Source organism: Glycine max, chromosome 6, assembly GCF_000004515.6.
Source record: "Glycine max cultivar Williams 82 chromosome 6, Glycine_max_v4.0, whole genome shotgun sequence".
NCBI classification, from domain to species: Eukaryota; Viridiplantae; Streptophyta; class Magnoliopsida; order Fabales; family Fabaceae; genus Glycine; species Glycine max.
In genome coordinates, this window is record NC_038242.2 from 24,596,546 (window position 1) to 24,618,522 (window position 21,977).

Here is a 21,977-nt window from a genome sequence, read left to right on the forward strand (position 1 = left end):
CATTTTTCCTATTTCCATTAACAATGTTAGTGGTTTTGTTAACTTCAATTTTAAAAGGATTCATTTAAAATAGTGGTGGCGACTAAAAATCACTATTATTTTTATTTTACTTTAAAAATTATAGGCCACAAAATTGAAAAACCTTTTTCAAATGTTTTTTTCACCCTCTTCTAGAAATACCAAATCAAGACTATGAAACACACAAATTCGTGCAAGAATTGTAGCACCAAACTCGTCCACTATGCTCCCCGAAGGATAGTTCCCCAATTCCCTCAACATCTTCTTGACAAAGGTCTTGAGCTTGAACATCACAGCTTCGTCAGAGGAGGCTTGTCCCAGTAGTGGCGGGGTTTGAAGGAGTTGTTGACAGGATGAGGGGGTGGTGGGATGGTTTGTCGTTGGTGTTGGATCGAGTGGCCTCAAAATAATTAAGAATGGGGGTTGAATTAATTATTCCTAAACCTTTACTAATTAAAAAATTACTCTTCTAAGGCTTTTACTAAATTGTTAAGAGAATGAGGAGTAGAAGAGAAACTTAACAGAAAGTAAAAGCGGAAATTAAATGCACAGCGGAAAGTAAAAGAGTAGGGAAGAAGGAAACAAACACACAAGAGTTTTTATACTGGTTCGGCAACAACCCGTGCCTACATCCAGTCCCCAAGCGACCTGCGGTCCTTGAGATTTCTTTCAACCTTGTAAAAATCCTTTTACAAGCAAATATCCACAAGGGATGTACCCTCCCTTGTTCTCTTTGAACCTAGTGGATGTACCCTCCACTAGAACTGATCCATAAGAGATGTACCCTCTCTTGTTCTCAGTCAAACCCAAGTAGATGTACCCTCTACTTGTACCACAAAGGATGTACCCTCCAATGTGTTAAGACAAAGATCTCAGGCAATTAAACCTTTGATACTTTGTGAATGGGGATACAAAAGAATTCTCAGGCGGTTAGTCCTTTGAAAACTTTTGTATTAGGGAATGGGAAGAATCAAAAGAATTCTCAGACGATGTCATTTTGAATTCTTTGACAAGGGAGAAGGGACACACAAAATAATTATGGCGGTTAGTCCTTTGTTCTTCTGGAAAAGGGAGAAGAGACACACAAAAAGAATTCAGGCGGTTAGTCCTTGGCGAATTCTTTTTGGCAAAGGGAGAAGAGAATGAATAAAATGAATAGCACAAGTTTTCAAGGTTTAGAAAACCAGAAAACTTTGAAAAGCTTTTGGTACAAAGAAGAAGAAGAAGTTCAAAGAGATTCAAGGCTTATTAAGGATTGTATGAATAAGTGTAAAAAGTATTGAATGAATAAGTGTATAACAAAGCCTTGCTTTTATAGACTCTTCATGTCTGGTCAAGAAGACCATTTACAAGAGTTATAACTTTTAAAAAAACTTAAAACCAATTTGAAAAAGTCAAAAACCTTTTGAAGAGTTACATCTTTTTGATTTATTCAGAAACAATCACTGATAATCGATTACCAAATCAGTGTAATCGATTACACAAAGCTTTTATGTAAAAGGATGTGACTCTTCACATTTGAATTTGAATTTCAACGTTCAAAGGCACTGGTAATCGATTACCAAAACATTGTAATCGATTACAACTTTTTGAAATTAATTGGAACGTTGTAAATTCAATTTGAAAACTTTTTCAAAACAATTTTGCTACTAGTAATCGATTACAATAATCTGGTAATCGATTACCAGAGAGTAAAAACTCTTTGGTAAACATGTTTTGAGAAAAATCTTGTGCTACTCAATTTTTGAGAAAAAAATTTCATACTTATCTTGATTGAGCCATCTCTTGATTCTTGAATCTTGAGTCTTGAATCTTGATCTTGATTCTTGAGATCTTGAACCTTGAATCTTGATTCTTGAGATCTTGAACCTTGAATCTTGATTCTTGACTCTAAACTTTCTTCTTGAGTCTTGAATTCTTCTTGATTTACTTGAGTTGTGCTTTGATTGATCTTTGATTCACTTGAGTTGTTCTTTGATTGATCTTTGAGCTTTTTGTCATCACCTTTGTCATCATCTTTTGTTATCATCATTGTTATCATCAAAACACCTTTGAATCACCTTTGATTCACCATGAAGCTTTGCTTCTACAGTTGGGTTTGGGGTCACTATCGGCATGATGGTGGTGCTCTTGTCGAGTGGTAGAGAAAGAAATAAGGAAAGAGGGGAAGAGAAAGAAAGACAAAAAGGAAAAGGAAAAGGAAGAAGTGTGGTGGTGCAATGGTTGCTTTGATTTGATGAGGGATTCGAGGTTGGTCTCCAAGACGAGGAAGTGGAATAAGAGCACTAGGAGTGTAGGAGCATGAAGTGGATGGCAACAATGGAGTTGTGGAGGTGCTACAAACATGGTCGAAGAAGATGAACAAGAGAAAGTTATTTTTAAAAAAAATAAGATAAAGATAATAGCAATTAAAAATTGTTATTATTTAAAATTAATTATTTTAAAATTTTAAAGTCAACAAAACTACTAATTTTATTAACTAGAAATAGAAAATATAGACAAAAATAAAACTTTTAAAGGCTAAAAATATAACTTTTTAAATTTAATATAACATAACCAAATGATGTGCCATATTTTCTCCTATTTCTTAACCCTTTTTGCACCATTTTAAGTACTGATTAGTCTTAATTGTCAAATTAATTAGGCAGTTTTATTATTTGGGCCCATTCAGCTAATTTGATGTTTTTAATCTTATTTCAGGAATTAATGAAGCATTGGGCTTGAATCTAGAATTGGGCTTGGGCTTGAATCCAGAATTGGGCTTTGACTTGAAGAGGGCAGACTAATTTATTCTACAAAATTAGATCTTATCTTATCTTATCTTATCTAGATATTATTTAGATTTGATCTCATCTAGATATTATTTCATCTAGATCTTATCTTATCTTATCTTATCTAGATTTGATTTGATTTTACGTATGGGCTTGGATTTAAAACAGATTTGTAAGCTTTGGGGCTGAAAACATATATAACATCACCAAGGTTCTAGTTTAGCTCTCTATCCTCTCTCTCTTCTATTTTTTCGTTTTTAGTTTTAGTCTCTCTCTCCTCTCTCTCTTTTATTTTTCGTTTTTTTTACAATTCCAGTTCAGACTTTTAGTTTTATCAATAAAATTTCGTTCTCTATCTGATTAATGGAAGGCTAAGTCCTCAGCGTTGTTTTCTCTTAAGGATCAAGCACAGTTCTCTTTGAGGATCTATTATTATTGTTAAATTTTGTTCAGTTATTTTTCCTCTTCACTAATTACTCTGAATTTGTTGCTACTAATTCATGCATGCTTAGTGCTTGATTAATTGTTTCTGCGCTTAATTTACGTTCAATCTTAATGATCGTTTATGAGTAATTGGTGTATGTGATGCTTAATCACATAATGAATGCCTTATGTTGAATTTCGCTTAGTAATTTAATTTAGGGTTGGATTAAGTGGTTGAACTGAATAAGGATAAATTCTCGCAACCTAGTATAAGAGACTTGCTTGTGAATCAATGGGAAGCAACGTATTTTAATTATGATATTTTCTAATTAAATTTTACTCGCTGTTTAATTTACAAAAGCAAACAATCCCCCGCCCCCCAATTTGTTACTATTCCCTACTATCCGTTATGAACATTTGGTGTATCATTGCTCGTTGGGAAACGACCTAGGATCACTTCCTAGTTACTACATTTTAATATTTATTTGATTCGGGTACGGCCTCGATCACCAAACTAGAAGCAAACAGTTTTCTTTCTAATAATCTTTCACAGCTACACTAATCAGCCTACTATTCTTGTTTGACATAGAAAGAAAGAACCCGGAGAGATCCTTTGGGGGAGCCAATGCAGAGATAAAGGGGCAACCAACCAAAAAGAGTGATTCAATTGGTTGAGCAAGATGTCGACATCGACGAACCTGGTGGTCCTGGACAATGGCGGTGGGCTAATAAAAGCAGGCATCGACGGCGAGCACGACCCCTTCGCCATAGTCCCAAACTGCCTTTACCGCCCCCCCAACATCGAAGAAGTGGCTCCACCTCTACTCTGGCAATGAAGACCTCACCTCTACCGCCATGCGCTACCCCGTGGACCGCGGCTACCTCATAAACCCGGACCTACAACACAAAATCTGGTCCCACCTCTTCTCCTCCGTCCTCCACACAAACCCTTCCAAATCCTCTCTCATCCTCACAGAGCCTCTATTCACAGCCCCCTCCATCCAATGCTCCATGGATGAACTCATCTTCAAGGACTTTAACTTTTGGGCCCTCTACCTGGCCGATTCTGCCTCTGTCGTCTACCTCTACAAGGCCAGCCGCAACAATGCCAACGGGATCCTCTCCAAGGCCCAACAAAGCCTCGTCATGGACTTGGGCTTCTCCTTCACCCACACCTCCCCCGTCTTTCACAACTTCGCCCTCAACTACGCCATCAGGAGAATCGACCTCAGTGGCAAGGCCCTCACTAACTACCTCAAGGATCTCGTCTCCTTCCGCTCCGTCAACATCATGGAAGAGACTTTCATCATCAATGATGTCAAGGAGAAGCTCTGCGGCTTGTGGGGGATTGATAAGAAATAATAATGGTAGATTCATTAAAGGGTTTGTTGTGAGCATTGGAAGTTGCAATGCCCTTTGGGCTGAGTTATGGGGTTTGTTTAAGGGTATTCAACTGGCGAGAGCCATGCATCTTCATCAAGTCTATTTTGAAATGGGTTCTTTACAAGTGGTCAAGTTTTTCAAGGAGAGAAAGTCTCAGTCTAGACATCTTTAGCCTATTATTGATGACATCATTCAAAACCTTAGCAAAACGGATTAGATAACTAAGCTTTCCCGTTCCTATGGGGAGGCCAACCTCTAGGAAAACTTCCTGGTGAACTATGGGCATCATATTGAGTCTCATTTTCTTGTTATAGATGTTGTTCCCCCAACTATGATATCCTCCTTACTGTTAGAGGATAGGAGAGGGATAGCTTTTCCACACTTTGTTGCACTGTAGTTTTTTCTTTGGTTTTACCCAGTAATAAAAAAGAACAATTGAATGTGTAAAAAGTGTGACAATTGCGCCTTGTCCTTAAGTTTTTGTAGACCATTTTGTCATTAAATTGTAATGTTCAAGGACCAATATGATATTAAGTTATACGAAACGTAATTGTTTCATTTCTTGCATATTCATAGCTAAATTAGAATTTTTATTTTTTCAAGAACTAAATTGTCATCATGGCTTTACACTTTCATGGACAAAAGTGGATATTTTCCTGGTGTTTTATTCTAAAAGCAACTTAATAGTAAAATTCAATATTTAATTTTTTATCCAACGTAAAAGCTATCCAAAATTACTTCAACTTAATTCATGTAGGTAGGACCCAGAATCAATTCTTCAAAGTGAGACCAAGCAATTGAACATTTAACTAAAAACACCTTAGCTAGTACTTCAGTACTTTAATTTATTTTTGACAACTCAACATAAAACTAAGCACATACTTAAACTGATTTTTGACGACTCAACATAAAACCAAACGCACATTAATTGTTAGGTATGCTCATTTTTGTTATGCTATAGTTTGTTGCTTCATTAGGATAATATTGCGGCCTGAGAAAAAGATTTCACATACACAAAGGAATTTGTTAAGTATCCAGATCAGGCACAACACTATCTTGCATTGAGGGAGTGTGGCCTTCCTTCTTCACCATCAGTGGATGCACCAGGGGATGTGAAATGCCTGGAAATTGCTAAGCAGCCAGAGGACAGGAAGATAGTTGATTTGACAAAAAATGTATTTGCAAGAATTTCTTGTAGTGTGATATTCATTTGTTTCAATGATTTGATGTTTGGCTTTCAGTTTGTGTGATCCTTAAGAATTTGACTTGACAAACAAACAGTTTCTTGTGCCAAAGATGATATTTCGTCCTGCTGATTTGGGTCTATCAATACAATGTGATTTTGGTTAATTCTTTGCTTGATGAATTTCTTAAGTGACTGTAAATGAGGGTCTTAGTCGAATTTTATTATTTGCTCATTATGATAAGGTGGTTGTTCTTTTATCTGTAAAATGTTGAGCAAAATGGTTTGCAAGAATGAACCAAGTTGAGCTAGTTGAATGCATTGTACGTGTTGTTAATGTGTGTCATCCACATCTTCACCCTGTACTCTATGAAAGGAAACAAGCTCAGACCATTATTGATGGCCTTGTTTGTAGATATTTGCATTTTTCTTAATTTGAAACACTCATTTTTAAATGTTGTGTGTGTGTGTGTGTGTATTTTTTTTTGTAGCATCATTTTAACTGGTGAAAGCACCTTATTTCCTCAGTTTGTTGAGAGACTGTAAGTTTTTTGTTTGGATCACTGCACTTTGTACCATGATGCCATAAATTTTATGCACTTTTGTGATCTATCTTTCTTGCCCTGTATAGCATGTTGTAAATGTTTAATTAATTGATTTTAAATGTTGTAGCGAGAAGGAGCTTCGGCCTCTAGTTCCTAATGACTATCGTGTGAAGATAGCAACTCAAGAAGAGTAAACATCTTCCCAAAATAGTTTGTTCATTTCAAGTTGATATTTTCCATAAAAGAAATTATTGTTCTTCTTCAGTCCCTTACTAGGTGTTTGGCGTGGAGGGTCACTGTTGGCATCAAGTCCAGACTTTGAAGCTATGTGTGTGACCAAGTCTGAGTATGAGGAGCTTGGTTCTGCTAGATGTCGCAAGAGATTCTTTCATTAAATATACATGCTGTCATACCCTAATTTCGTCTGGGGACCATTGTTTGATGACATGCAACCTTTGTTTGACCGCTTCGAGGTACTTGGCACCCTTTGTTGCACAATACGTGAAGTTCTGAGACATGCCGAAAATCAAAAGGAAGCATTGTTACGCAATCCGTGAAATTCCGTAACATGTCGAAAATCAAAAGGAAGTATTGTTACGCAATCCGTGAGTTTCCGTAACATTCCGAAAGCTAAAAAATGAGTAATTACATGACCCGTAAAGTTTCGTAACCTTACGGAAAGAAAACAAGTATCGTTACAAAATTCGTAAAGTTTCGTAACGTTGCGGAAAAAGAATCACCAAAAAAGCAAAAGGGGGTGTGCATTTAGTAAAAAGGGGGTGTAAATAGAAATTAGAATCTAGGTCCTTCAACACATTTTGGAAGTTGGGTTGCTTAAGGAGAAAGCAACTGGGCGGCAAGCTCCTCCACATTTTTGAAAAATGGTTTCCGGGGCTTCCGTCGATTCCGTAATGCTTACGTAAAATTTCCGAAAACCTTGGGTAAGCATATTCCACTTAACATTGGTGAAAGGGAAGAGAAAAATAGATGAAAGTTAAGTCATATATGCTTCCGTAAGGCTTCCGTAACTTTTCCGTAAATTACACAAGAAGGTGGGGTGAACTTATTAAGATAGAGGTGTAAATAGCAATTCGAGTCTAGGCCCTTTTGGAACATTTTGGAAGTTTGGTTGCTTAAGGAGGAAGCAACTGGGCGGCAAGCTCCTCCACAGTTTTGAAAAATGGTTTCCGGGGCTTCCGTGGCTTCCGTAATGCTTCCTTAAAATTTTCGAGAACCTTGGGTAAGCATATTCCACTTAACATTGGTGAAAGGGAAGAGAAAAAAGATGAAAATCAAATCCGAAACACTTCCGTAAGGCTTCCGTAACTTTTCCGTAAAATACAAAAAGGGGGGTGAACTTAGTAATTCGGGTGCGCTTAGAAATCTTCTTCATTAAGTCTCTGGGCAGTAAGCACCTCCCTTTTTTCCTATAAATAGGGGCGGGGGAGCTGTTTCAAAATGTTCAAGACCCCTTGGCTATGCATTTCGGCTATTTTGGGCAAAAAAACACGTTTTCGTGAAGAAAAATCGAGTCGAAGTGTTTCCGTAACGCCTCCGTAAGTGATTCTGTGGAAATTCTTCATCGTTCCTCGTCGTTCTTCACCGTTCTTCGTTCGTTCTTCATTCTTCAACGGGTAAGTTTTCGAATCTGAGACTTTCAATTCATTTCTTGTTTTGTGTACTTTCACTTTAATTTCGTTTACTTTTAGTTTTCTTTTCTTCCGTTTTTGACGTGCTTTAGTCATTTACTTAAGTCATTCTCTCACCTAATCAAAAGATAAAATAAATTTCCACCGATCATTTGATTTGTAATATCCGTTAATTTCTGTTAAAATGAAATCTGACCATTCGGTCATACCGTAACCACATTGGAAACCAAAAAGAGGTAAAATAATAATATAATAATCAAAAAAATATCTTTTAGTAAAATAAACCAAAAAAATCAATCGGATGTTTCTCTTTGGGATTTCTCTTTCTTAATTGAATTGACTAATAACTAAAGTGAAACTAAGGCTAAAATCAACTCGCAAAGTCAAGCTCGTCCGCAAAAAATCACTAAAAAAGATTTTAAGGTTCGATACCCCAGTTTTTCTCATCAAGTAAAATGGATCATTTTAAGGTCCAACACCTTAAAAGGACCACCGTCCAAGTAAAAAGAATCGCTTGATTCGCCCTTTAGAAAGAACTACATAGGTCTGATTTCCTCTTCGGTGGAGGATACGTTGGAGCAAGAGCCCCGCTTTTGTCGACCTCAAAAATAAAAAAGATAAAAGTTTAGGTACACAATTTCACACAATTCTAATTTAAGGCTGTTGTCCTTTGGAACAAACATGAGAGGTTCTAATACCTTCCTCAAACGTAAATACAACTCCCGAATCTGGAATATTCTTCATGACCGGTTTCCTTCGGTTTTTCCGACGTTTTCCACAAATAAACGTTGGTGGCGACTCCGCGCATTTTCCTCCTTTGGAAGACGCACTCGTGAGTCTCGCCTCGCTCGCCCGCAAAAGGGTAGGTTGCGACAGTTGGCGACTCCACTAGGGACAAGAAGCATTGTAGGGCCCTGAAGCATAAGGTGCAAGGTCTAATTGATGCGGCCTGGTTGAAATTTGAGGAGAATCGCGTGTAAATCCCGACATTGACAAGAGATGCCACACATGGGGCAATTTTGAAAGCTGTTGTTAGATGTCTCTAATAACTCATCAGGATTTTCAAGTTTGTACCATTATTGTAAACCACAGTTACAATGTTAAATGAAATGGATAAAGTTGATATCTTTGTCCCTCATCCTCTCACAAACGCATCTTTGCTTATTCAACTTTCACCGGAATGTGGGTGCAAGCCATTGGTCTGTTTGCTCAAGCGACCTGTGCTCCTGATTTTGGACTTCCAAGACCGTTCAATCAGAGATTACTCGTCTTGCACGTTGGTGGGGGTGCCGTAAAACAACGAGTAAAGTTCAAAACAAATAAGTTTGAAAATAAAAATAAAAAAAGAGTTCAAAAAGAAAAAAAAGCATTTGATTGACTGTGTTTTCAAGACGTTCATGTGACCTCATTTTATCATTCCGGAAAGTTTGTCTTTTTAGAGAGAAGTGAGTTATCAAGAATAGGATGTTGGACAAATGGCCTCAGTTACCTTAAGAAAAAGGGGGGTTGAATTAAGATACAAAGACTATTCCCCAATTAAACTTTCACTCTCTCTTTTCGGATTAACAATGCACCCTTAACATGAATTACTCAAAAAACAATTCAAAATAAACTTCTTTAAAGCAAAAGATAAATAGCAATAAATAAAAGAAGTTTAAGGGAAGAGAGGAATGCAAACTTGATTTATACTGGTTCGGTCACTTCTTGTGCCTACGTCCAATCCTCAAGCAACCCACTTGAGATTTTCCACTCTCTTTGTAAAACTCTTTTTACAAAGTCTGAGCCACATAGGGACAACCCCTCCCTTGTGTTCAGGAATCCTCTACAACAAGAGACCCACGGTCTCTTAATCCCTTTTTAGAAATAAGAAGAAGAGAAGAATAAATCTCTCTTAAAAGAGATAGATTGTACAATGAAGATCAATCAAAATTCCTTATTGAATATGCAAGTGGTTGACCAAGGAATCTTTTTGAGAGGATAAGACATTTCAGTTCAGAAAAACTCTTAATCTTTTGAGAGGATAAAACTTTTTGGGCAATGAAAACTCTCTTTAAATTCGTGTTTCCAAGTCACCTTTGATGGCCATTCATAAAACATTTGAATAGATGTGACTCATGGAAATTATTTTCTGAAAATCCCCTCTGGTAATCGATTTCAAGACTTGTGTAATCGATTACAGGCTTTAAAATTTGAATTAAAACGTTCAATAAACTGCTGGTAATCAATTACCATCCATGCGTAATCAATTACACATTATAAATTTTGAATTCAAATTTCTAGTGACTGTGATAAACATTTTCAGCTGCTGGTAATCGATTACCAAAGAGTAAATCTCAATTTAAAATGATTTAGATAGAATTCTTTGGCCAAACCTTTTTCTTTGGAAACTTCTTCCTAAGATTCTAGAGATCAACTTGATCATATATCTTGATTTTCTTGGATTCTTGGATTCTTGTCTTGGAAGCACTTGATCCTTTGGCATCATCAAAACATCAAAACATCTTGCTTCTACATAGGAGTCATTTGACTTAATCCATCAACTGAAAAAAATCTTTCAACTATTTCTCGTCCTTGGAAAATTCTTTTTGCAAGAATCAACTGCTTCTTTCGCTCTTCCCCATTACGAGGTTGTGAAAACAAGACAATGATGGTTACCTCAAAGCCTTACACTGGGGCAATGAAGGGCACCGTGCATGAACCTCAAGCAAACCTAGAGGCAGATTAGAAGTTCTCACCCAATAGGTTCCCTGCTACAAGGTCGTGACGAAAGACAATGATTGGTACCTCAAAGCCCTACACTAGGGCAATGAGGGGCATCGTGCATGAGCCTCAAGTGAACATAGGGGCAGATCAAAAGTTATCACCCGTCGATGTTTTTTTAAACAAAAAAAAGGGGGGGGGGGACAAACCCTGGAATTTCAATGGATTGATTAAACGTCAAACGGCTCCATTGTCGTCACTCCAAAATGGTCAAGTGACTAAATCAAATAGAACAAACCCTCTGAGGGAGTTCCTGGAGAGATTTGCAAAGATAGGATAAGGTTGCATGAATTATCGCCTCTTTCAAAAGGACAGTCACTCTGTGTTTTCCAAAAAAAAAAAATTAAAATCACAAAATATGGAAAGAATGTCATGAACATTGTACAACTTTCCATTACATTGCATTGTTTCATATAAAGTCCGCATTTACCAAATTTCACGACAAAGGTTGCATGCATCTGCATCCCTAAAATTCATGTTAACTGCATAGATTTCCTACATCTAATGTCCAATCTTTTGAATTTGGAATGACCGGCCCTCTCAATGAGTCAATCTCTTGCTTTCTCATAAGGGCGGACCCTTGGGTACTAGTACCCTCACCTTCAGAGGACTGCACATCCTTACTTTCAAAGGACTATGCGTCCTCGCCTTCAGAGGACTACACGTCCTCCCTTTCAGAGGGCTATACGCCCTCGCCTTCAAAGGGCTGCACGCCCTCGCCTTTAGAGGGCTATGCATCCTCATTTTCAGTGTGTTCCATATCCACACCTTAAGAGAATTTAGGGTCCTTTGCCCTTAGATGCTTAACCGAGACTTGCGCTCCCGGTTAAGGGGCCAGTAGTTTCCTTTTCTTAGTTCCTGGGCCACCCCCTGATATTGGAGGGCGACCAACTGTGCGAGCACAACCAGAGAGGGAGGCTATCACGCAGCTACTATACATACCGGGGCAAGATTTCACCCGTGCCGCTGCAAAGAGACGAGGGTGGATCATGCGCCCCAACATGACCACTCTTACACAGATATAGATGATGTTGCTACTTAGCAACATTCTGCCCAACGACCGCAATGTCGATCTCCCCCTATGGAAGTATCAGTTGGTCTGTGTCGTTCTGACATAGGTAAGTATGCATGTGGCTAAACTGATTTTTGATGTCATCTATTGTTTGCAGGGATCGCGCCCGCAAGACACCCAATGGACCCGAAGAAGTCCAACAAGGCTCTGGGGTTTCTAGCTCTGGTTACGGGCCTTTGTCAGTCCTACAGGGTGCTCGTCCCCCCCCAGCAAGTTCATGCCATTGTGACATAGGTAAGTAGGCACATCTCTCAACTGGTTTCTGATGTCATCTATTGTTTGTAGGGATCACGCCCACAAGACACCCTGTGGACCCGGAGAAGTCCAACAGGGTCTTGGAGTTGCTAGCTCTGATTACGAGCCTCTATCGGTTCTACGGGGTGCCTGTTGCCCCCAGCAAGGTCATCAGGCCCCCTACTAATCGAGCTTTCATCAAGAAGTACTGTGCCCCTAGGCAGGCATAGGGCGAAACACCCCAGCAGCCTGGGGATGGCCTGCAGCAGGCAACAGACGCACCGCCACCACCTCTAGAGTTCACCTCAGCTCATCCACAAAAAGGTTAGAGCGTTGCCTACGGCACATGGCCGACCAATAGGCGACCAAGTCCAAAGCCAAAGGTAAGCAAAGTACTAGGTCCGTGACCGACAAGTCATAAGGCGTCCAGCTCAAGACGTTAAAGAAGCGCTACTAGGAGGCAACCTAGTACCTTTTAAATCTCTGCTTGTTATTTGATCACTTTTGTTTCTCAAGTCATAGCAGGACACACCTAGTTGCTCATGATCCTAGGAATTTAAATAAAACAAGCACAAGCTCGGAAGGTAGTCATACCTCACAAAATATACATATATATATATATATATATATATATATATATATATATATATATATATATGTATGTATGTATGTTTAGGTAGTGAAAATACCTTAGATATGCATGTATGTAAACAAAAAAATACTTCACAAAATATATATATATGTATGTTTAGGTAGAAAGATACCTTAGATATGCATGTATGTAGCAAAAATGCTTCACAATATATATATATATATATATATATATATATATATATATATATATATATGTTTAGGTAGCAAGATACCTTGGATATGCATGTATATAGCAAAAATATCTCACAAAACATATATATGTATGTTTAGGTAGCAAGATACCTTGGACACGCGTGTATATAGCAAAATACCTCACAAAAATATACGTATGTTTAGGTAGCAAAATACCTCATGGAAAAAAAGAGAGCAAAAAGAGCGAGCAAGAAAAGAAAAAGAAGGAAGAAAAAAAGAAAATAAATAAAAAATAAAAAGTTGTCTAGCTAAAAAATAACATGCTTGTGAAAAGAGATAATTTCCAACTTTTCTTTGAAAGATTTTACTGATCTTAACCAGTTTTTGAAAAAATGTGTATACACCTGAAGGATGAATGCTGTGAAAATTTTCCCGAACGCCCAAAATGGACTCGGATGAATGCATGATTTGATAAAAGAACATATTTTGGAAACACTGGGTTGACTTAAAATAGGGAAAATGAATCCTGAGCCCTAGTGTCACATGACCATAAAAACTTGATGCTTGAGTGTCCACATGGGTGCATGCTTGACCAGTTTTGCATAAAATTTCCTAATCATCATTGTTGCATGTATCATGGAAATAATGTAGGACATCCCCTTTATCCCCGAACCGCTGGCCAAACCCTGGCATATATCATGACCAGCCGTTCTACAAGCCTTGAGCCAAAATCCCAACTTATCATAAACCTTGACCCAGGGTGAGAATGTCAATCCTTGCCCTCGGAAAACAACAAATAAAAAGAAAAGGAAAATTCCCTATCAAAAGAGTGGCAGAAAGCAAAAAAGAAAGAAAGTTCCCAATCAAAAAGTGGGAGAAAGCAAAAAAGGAAAGAAAATTCCCGATCAAGGATCGGAAGAAAACAGAAGAAACATCCAGAAAGGTCTTTGGACCAGACAATATCTGAACAGTACAGAATTGTCACCAAGTAAACAAGAAAAAGGAAACCAGGACCTAAAGTGGTCCTCTCCCTTTGATTGCCGACAAAATCCTGTGCGCTAGTGACTTTCTCGCCACGCACTAAACAAAAACAGAAAAGGAAAAGGCAAAAACACTCAAAGCCAAATTCCCCACCTACAAACCATTCCCAAAATAAGTCCTATTGATCCATGATCACGCATGTAATCTTTGATTTGATAGGAAATGATTTGCAAAATCAAGTCATGACATATATATGGTTCGGAATTAGGATAAAACACTTACCTGTGTGAGATTGATACACTTTGAGTGATTTTCTCCTATCTTTGTTGGACCCAGTGTTTCCTCTAAATGGTCGTTTAGAAACGAAATGCTAACATCCAAAATCTCATTTACGGTTATGAGAAAATTTCATCAGCATTCTCTCCTTCCCCGATAGACACATTGTTTTTCATCCAAAAAGCATATGTTGCTCTGATCAGTTGGAAGTTTTGTCTCTTTACTAAAGCATGTTCGCATTTTGGTGAAGAAAACATCGAGACTATTTTTAGTCTCACAGTTATCAAGAACTACGTAGGTCTGAGTTCCTCATCACAAATTAAGGATACGTAGGAGCAAAAGCCCTGCTTTTGTCGACCACCCCACTTTTTGTTACCGTGACCCAAGGGTCTAGTGGCATGCGGAGCCACATGACCGTGGGATCCCCAAATTCGTATGTTCCATCATTTATCATTTGTATGTTATCTTATTTCTATGACTTAAGGGACTAACGTTTGTTTCGTTTTGATTGACTTTTGTTTTGTACATACATATCGTTTGAGTCGTTACGTTAGTACTTGTTTCATTGTTGTCAATAGTGTCTGTTGAAATTCCGAAATCGCGTAGAATTTTTCATTTAGGATTGTCGTCCTATATATATACACACACACTGAATAATATATATATATATAATTATTTAAATGTAACACTTACAAAATTCCGGGTAGAAATTCTAGGATGTTACATTAATCTCTCTAGAAAAATATATCTTTTATTTTTTGTTTTGATTAATTTTAGTTTTAGGTAGTTTAAACATTAACAAGTTTTTGACGTAGTTGCCTACCAGGGAATAATTGTTTGAAATTCAAATTAAAATCTTTTAGATTTTATTTTATATTATCTTTTAGGGAATTATATTCATAGATTAGGTAGTTATCTTTAAATTTATTAAGAAATTATCATAACTATTATCTTTCTAGATTTTATTTGTTAGGTTGTTATTTATATTATCTTTTGTCTTTATCATATTAGATTTAATTGATTTATCCTTTCAATTTATCTTTTTAAATTTTCAGCATTTGATTTTGTTTTCCTTTTTAACTTTAAAATCTCAAAATATACATATAGATAAAGATATAATTCGGCTTTCTTATAAGATCATAGATTTATATTTTCAATTTATCTTTCTAATTTATCATTTAGAATTTCAGCATTTAGTTTTTCTTACTTTTTTCCCTTTTGATAAATAAATTTTAAAAAAAAAGACAAATATATTTCAGTTTTTATTTTGTCTTCAATTTTTAGCATTAAATTTTAGTTTCCCTTTGTGATAAAATTTCAAAAAATTATCGTTTTGCGTGTAACTTAAAATTTAACAAAACCAACCTCTGAATCACGCTCAGGGTCTCATTCTGAGCGTTTTGATATATATATATATATATTGCCTATCTTCGAAAATGGACCCCGACAGGTGCAGAGAAATGCGAGGAACTAGAATCAGAGAGGTGGCATGCAAACCGAGGCAGGATTTTAGCATCCAAAAAGGTCCAGTTTTTTTCTCCTTTATGACTGAGTATGAGGTCAAATCAAAGGAAAAGGTGGGCCCTTTTAGCTCCAATTAAAATAGGACATGTGGCATTTGCTTTTTGAAAAGAAAATGAAAAAGAAAAGAAAACCCTTTTTTTATAAAAAAAAAAAGCCAAATCCTCTCTCCTTTTTTCAGAAACTTCCAGCAGCCCTCTTTCTCCCTCCATGTTGCTTTTTCTTCCTCTTCTTCTCCTCCATTGTTGTCCCTCTTGAAGCTCCAAATTCCTCTTCATTTCTACCCCAAATTGCAAGGAAAAGCTATTTTTGAAGTCTAGGAGCCTACCTCTACTTCGTGGGGCCTTAAATTTCAGGTAAGGGTGTACTTCTTCTCACTTGAAATCTGTGGGTGTTGGGTTTTTGGGAGCTATAATGGGTAGTTCTACTAGGTTATTGCTTTAGGGTAGTTGTTTGTGAAGGAAATTGTTGAAATTATGCTAAACTTGACATGTTTGATGTAAGTAAAATTACCCATGTTGATTTAGGGTTTAATAATGATGCTTTGAGATATATGTATGCTTAAAATGTAGATAGAAAACTGGTAGAGAGGATGGGGAGAGTTAACTTAGAGTTAAATGTGAGATTGGTAGTGTTGTAGGTGGAAAAGTGTGAGATTTTGAGGGTTAGAAAGCCAAATTTGGGGTTAGTAGAAATTTGAGTCTAAAGTGAGTTGATTCTAGTTTAGAATGTCAATTAGGACTTGTAGGAGAGCTTGGTTGGAGCAAATGAGAAAAATGTGTGACAAATGTGAAAGAAAAGAGTCATTTATAGGGTAAATTGGGTGTTGAGAGGTCAAATTTTGAATAGGTGGAGATTTCACCTTAAAATCAGTTTGAGCAAGTCTAAATCAATCTAATAGACTTGATGAAGATGAGAGTTTACCCCAAAATTACCCAATTTTCATTTTCACCTTTCAAACCTTGAGAATTCACTAAATTGGTGGGTTTTGGATACCTATATTTTGCTTTACCTTGGTTTGAAGTTTGTTTTTGATTTGAACATGATTTATACATGGTTTAGGACTTGTAGGATCCAATTTGAGTGAAAATGGATACATGCAAGCTAGAATTCGAAATCTGCCAAATTATGCAGAAAAAGCTGTCAAATTGTGCAACAAATTTTGCCAATTATGCAGAAAAAAAATGGTTGTGCAATGTTGATTTCTGTTGTCACGGGAAAGGTAGCATATCTCGTGTTCTAGACGTACTTTAGCAGATCCCAACGGTTAACACTTAGATTTCTGTATTAGGAACCCTCAATTAAATTTTCAAGGCGATCCAATGGTTAACGAATCGGAACAAAGAGAATGTTACTGAGGTATGTGAGTAGGAAAAACTGTGGAATTCGAATGAGTCTTGTGCAAAGTTTTCTGCCTCCACTCTGTTTTCTTGGTTTAGGGTAGTTTCATGACAAATGGAATTGAATTGTTGGATATTGTGAAAGCTTGGCGGGGTTGACGGGGACCCGGGCTGAGAGAAACGAGGAGAAGGCTACGTGCGTGCACGTGAGCTAAATTTAAAGGTGGGCAACTGGGGATGGTGTGCTTATGCCTGACTTGTGGAAATGGGATAGTTGATTTGTGCCATCGCCCGATCGCCACCTAGTACCACGTATGACGGGTGCCCCATAATCCAATAAGCTTGGTGTGAGAAAGCATGGAAGAGTCAGTCTTCCTACTTTTATTTGTTGACCACAGAGTGGTACCTGGAGATATGTCGCGGGGGTCAGGAGACCTTGGGGACGTCAGGTGGGGTGCTATTGCCCAAAACCAAGCTTGGCCAATCCCGACCCAACCCGAGCATAATCAGTTAGTGAGAACCTGTGACGTACCTAAGCAGGCGAGCTCCTAGTAGTCAACCAATAAAAGAACAAAGTCCACGAAGCAAGGAGGCTTGTGTGGCGGCTGGCCAGCTATTTATCTTGGGTGTTATCTGAAAAATACCCTCTGGTAATCGATTACCATTCGTGGGTAATCGATTATAGGGTTTAAAAATTGAAACAGGGTGTTCAGTAGCTTCTGGTAATCGATTACCAATTGTGTTTAATCGATTACACTGTGTGATATGCTACTGGTAATCGATTACCAGTTGTGTGTAATCGATTACATAGTGTTACCTGCTACTGGTAATCGATTACCATTTATGTGTAATCGATTACACAGTGTAACTTTTAGATTCCAATGTGCAAAGGCTGTGTAATTCATTTTTGGGCACTGGTAATCGATTACATACTTTGGTAATCGATTACCAGAGAGGAAATCCCTTGAAAAAGACATTTTGACTATGCGTAGCCGTTATGGGACGCATTGTATTGTTACCTGTGTAGTTAGATTTCTTGTGAAAGAGTCTACCCTCTTTCTTTTATCTCTTGTAGATCGCGATGGCAGCGCAGTTGATCCGTGATCGCGTTGTGATGGAGTGCCTAGAGGGTGTTTGGGAGACCCTCGAAGGCAATGAGAGGTGCCGATTCCGTGGCACAATTCGACTCACTACTACTTCGCTAGAACAACTGGAGCAACCCGCACGCACACTTCAGCAGCCTGTGGAGTGGATACTACCTACACCTACTCCGTATCGACTAGTGGAGCCGGTTCAAGTGATAGAGGTGTCATCCTCTAAAGAGGATCTTGAAGAGGACCCAGAGGAGTTACCTCCTGAACTTGCTATGGACTCCCCTGACTTACCAGAGGATGATGAGGACCCACTCCCTAATGTTGATTCTCCAGAGGATATTATGTCAGCATCTGAGACAGACTCTACAGAGGAGAGTGGCCCTGGAGGGACAGTGATTAGTAACGACTCTTCATCGTAGCAGACGGCTCCTTAGACTAGGCGTACATACTTTTTGTGGGTGGGTGTATCTAGTTCAGACTGCTAGGTTTACTCTTTTGATTTTTGGGTGGGTAGACCTATTGTATAGAAATTTTGATGATTGTATATATTGTGGCTGAAGCCACCACAGTTGTTACCTTTGCTCTGGATGTCACTGTGTTATTTTGCAAACTCCCATATTTTGGAAAGTTTTAGATGATGAAAACAATTATGTGTTATCTTGTTATTTGAAAAAGAAATGATAACGAACTTTATTTTAAAAGAGTTTACCGACCGCACCTTATTATTTCTCACGTGACGACCTAAACTGATGGCTGGTATATTTTTGAAAGAGAAAAATAGTTTGGAGGTTATGAGTGAGCAGAAAGAAATGAATCTGAATAGAGTTGTGAACTGGCCATTCAGGACTCTATAGTGATAATTTTCCTTCTGAATTTAATTAGCGTGAAATGAATAGCAGTGCGAAAAAAAAAAAGAGAAAAAAAATTCCCATGGTTTCTGCAATTTGATTTATTACTATTAAACCAGTCATTATTTAGGGACGCCACAATTAATGTGTTGAAAATTTAATAACAGACATTAAAAGAAAAGGTAAGAAGTTACTTGCTGACGCGATAATAATTGTAGACAGAAACAACAATGTTGAGATGCTAAAGTTGTACTTGGAATCCCCCTATTTGTTGCATTTCCTCACACTTCTATGTCATTATATCGTTCATCCCTAATTCTCTATCCCTAGTTGCTGAGCAAGATTGATCAGATGTACAATTGGAAACTCCATCAAAATGAGGATTTGGGAAATATCAATGAAACATTGAGGCTAGGCCGAGAAAGCACCACATTAGGGGTGGTAGTGATGAGGATGATTAGAGTCTGTAGCCATCCTTAGCCTTATGTTTATGTTTTATGTCTTTTGTTGTGTTGCTTATGTTCTATGTTTAAGCTCTATGTCTTTGATATTTTGGTGTTGTTGTTGTGAGTTTTTTTTATCAATGATGTAATGAAAGCCAAGTTATGTGCATCACTCTTATCATAATGGCTATATATGAATGAATGAGATTATGTTTTGTGTGTATCATTCCTTGTGTCCTCATTATCACTAATCACATACTATGCTTGTTTTCTTTTTAATATGCCTAAAGGGGAACAAAAGTGTATGTTGTTTGAAATAGGAAAATATTACCATTGATATGGACTTGGATTAACACCAAGTATGACTTAACAATACAAACATTTGAAGAATAAAAGCAACAACATCACAAGGAGCTTGGTCATGGTCCAAAAATGGGAGAATGTAAACATGAAGATGTTATAAAACCCCTTTTATGTTGTTGATGATGTATTGTAATAATGAACACTAGTCTATCATTAGGATTTTTGTTTGCTTTAATGCTTGATTGTATGTGAAATCATGAATCCTAGACTAGGATATGCATTTCAACATGATTAATGGATTGGCATAGCATTGATCCATGCCAATTAGCCTAAGAGAATTGAAACCATTCGTAACTTAGTTTTTAAAATAATGAAGTTTCAATTTTGCATCAAAATAAACAACAATATATTGATACAATAGACTATAATGAGGCTCTATATCTCAGGATTGAGATTGACTCACATTTAATCAATTATAATTAATACATAATCAACTGTTTGGGTCTGAAGAGTATTTCATTGTCATATTCAATTGATTATTTTGTGAAATAATCGACCATATATTCTTCAGAAAACCAGGTGATGTGAAGAACAATTTAATTGATTATATTAATTAGATAATCAACTATTTATGTTACAAGACTATAAAAATGATTTCTCAAAGGAACTCATGTGTGACACCCATTCTCTTATATTTCCACTTCATTTTTCATTGAGAGAAATTTAGAAACTCAGTGTGTCAACACCCTTTTGGTCCTTTTTACATAGAGAGTCAATGGATCTATGCATGGAATCATGAAGAGATGTTGATATTAGGAATTGCTTTTCAACTTTAATATATTTCAGTAATCAAGTGAATTATTTCCTTAATATGTGATTAATTTTGTGTATCTTGAGTGGGTTTCTCAAGTGTTTTTATGTTGTAGGTTTTTACACATAGGTTTGTAATTCTTGATAGGTTTACAAGGGGTTTTGCATATGTGGGTGCATGTGCATGTGAGTTTGGTTGTAAAACTCAAATTATAGTGGATAAATCCAATCTAAAGTTGTTGTGGATCAAACTGGATGTAGATTTCTTTCAAATCAAACCAGTGTAGATCTTGTGTACATCTTTGCTCTAACCCTTCATCTTTTACTAAATTCTTGCTTAAGTTTCTTAATAATTGGGTTTTGATATTTACTTGGTATCATTGTGGAAACCTCTAACTGTGTTTAAAAATCAAAGGGTATTTGCAATACATTTCAATTCCTTGTTTCAACTGGATTAAAAGGAAGCACATTTAAAAAATTATCAACAAGGGTGAAAAATGTTTATTAATAACTCAATAAATGCATTCACTTTCATGAGAAATTAGTGATATCTCATTAATAACTTTCATAATAAATTTAGAGTATAAAAGGAAACTAGTTATTATTAATTAGCGGTGGGTAAACGAGCCCAGGTCCATGGACTGGCCCACAGGGCCCACGGTCCGCGCGGATAATAAACCAATTTTTTTAAACGAACCATGGTTATGTCATATTTTTGGGCCCGTCCTACTTAACCCGCGGACTATGTGGGTTTGGCCCGCGGGGTCCACGGGTTACCTGCATTAGGATTTTATTGCTTCAAATATGGAATCATTTGTTGTTGGAGATGTTTAAGTTTCATATTTTAGATTTATTGCTTGAATTTTCTTTTGTTAAGACATTATTTATTTTATTGATGTAATTGACTAATTGTTAAGATTTTATTTACGTTTGTATTGAACTTAATTTGATTGTATTGTATTTTTATTGAAATTGAAATTCTTTTAAAACTAAGCCTGCGGACCGGCCCGTTTGACCCGCGGGGTCCGTAGGACAGGGGCGGAGGAGGAGGTTTGAATAATAATTATGAGATCATAGGTTTGGATAGTAAATATGAGATGAAATCATTGTATTTGTATATATAAAAAAAAAAACTCTTCATAAAAAAACATCATTATTTATATTTTTTTTCCTTTTCGTGAAAACATTACAAAAGGTTTCACTGATGGTATATGTTTGGTTTAAGAAAGAAAGTGAAAAAAGAAAAGAAAAAAAGAGTGGAAATAAGTTTTTGGATTGTTTGGTAAAAGAGAAAAGAAAAGAAAAATAAAATAAAATGTATAATAATCTTTTTTCAAAATATTAAAAAGTTGATAGATCATAATTTTTATAAATTTATTATTTAAATATTAAATATTAACACTACAAATCAAATGTTACTTTTTTTATTTTTGTATTAATATGACTCATTGAAAGAATATATAAAGTTATTTTAATTTATATAATTAAATAGTTGAGTATAAGAAAATTATCTCATACCTTTTCCAGAGTTAAAATG

At 36.7% G+C, this 21,977-nt stretch overlaps 1 pseudogene; it reads left to right on the forward strand.

The window, feature by feature from the left end:
- Positions 1-3,892: 3,892 nt before the first annotated feature.
- On the forward strand, positions 3,893-6,718 carry LOC100800117 (actin-related protein 6-like; annotated as a pseudogene).
- Positions 6,719-21,977: the final 15,259 nt, after the last annotated feature.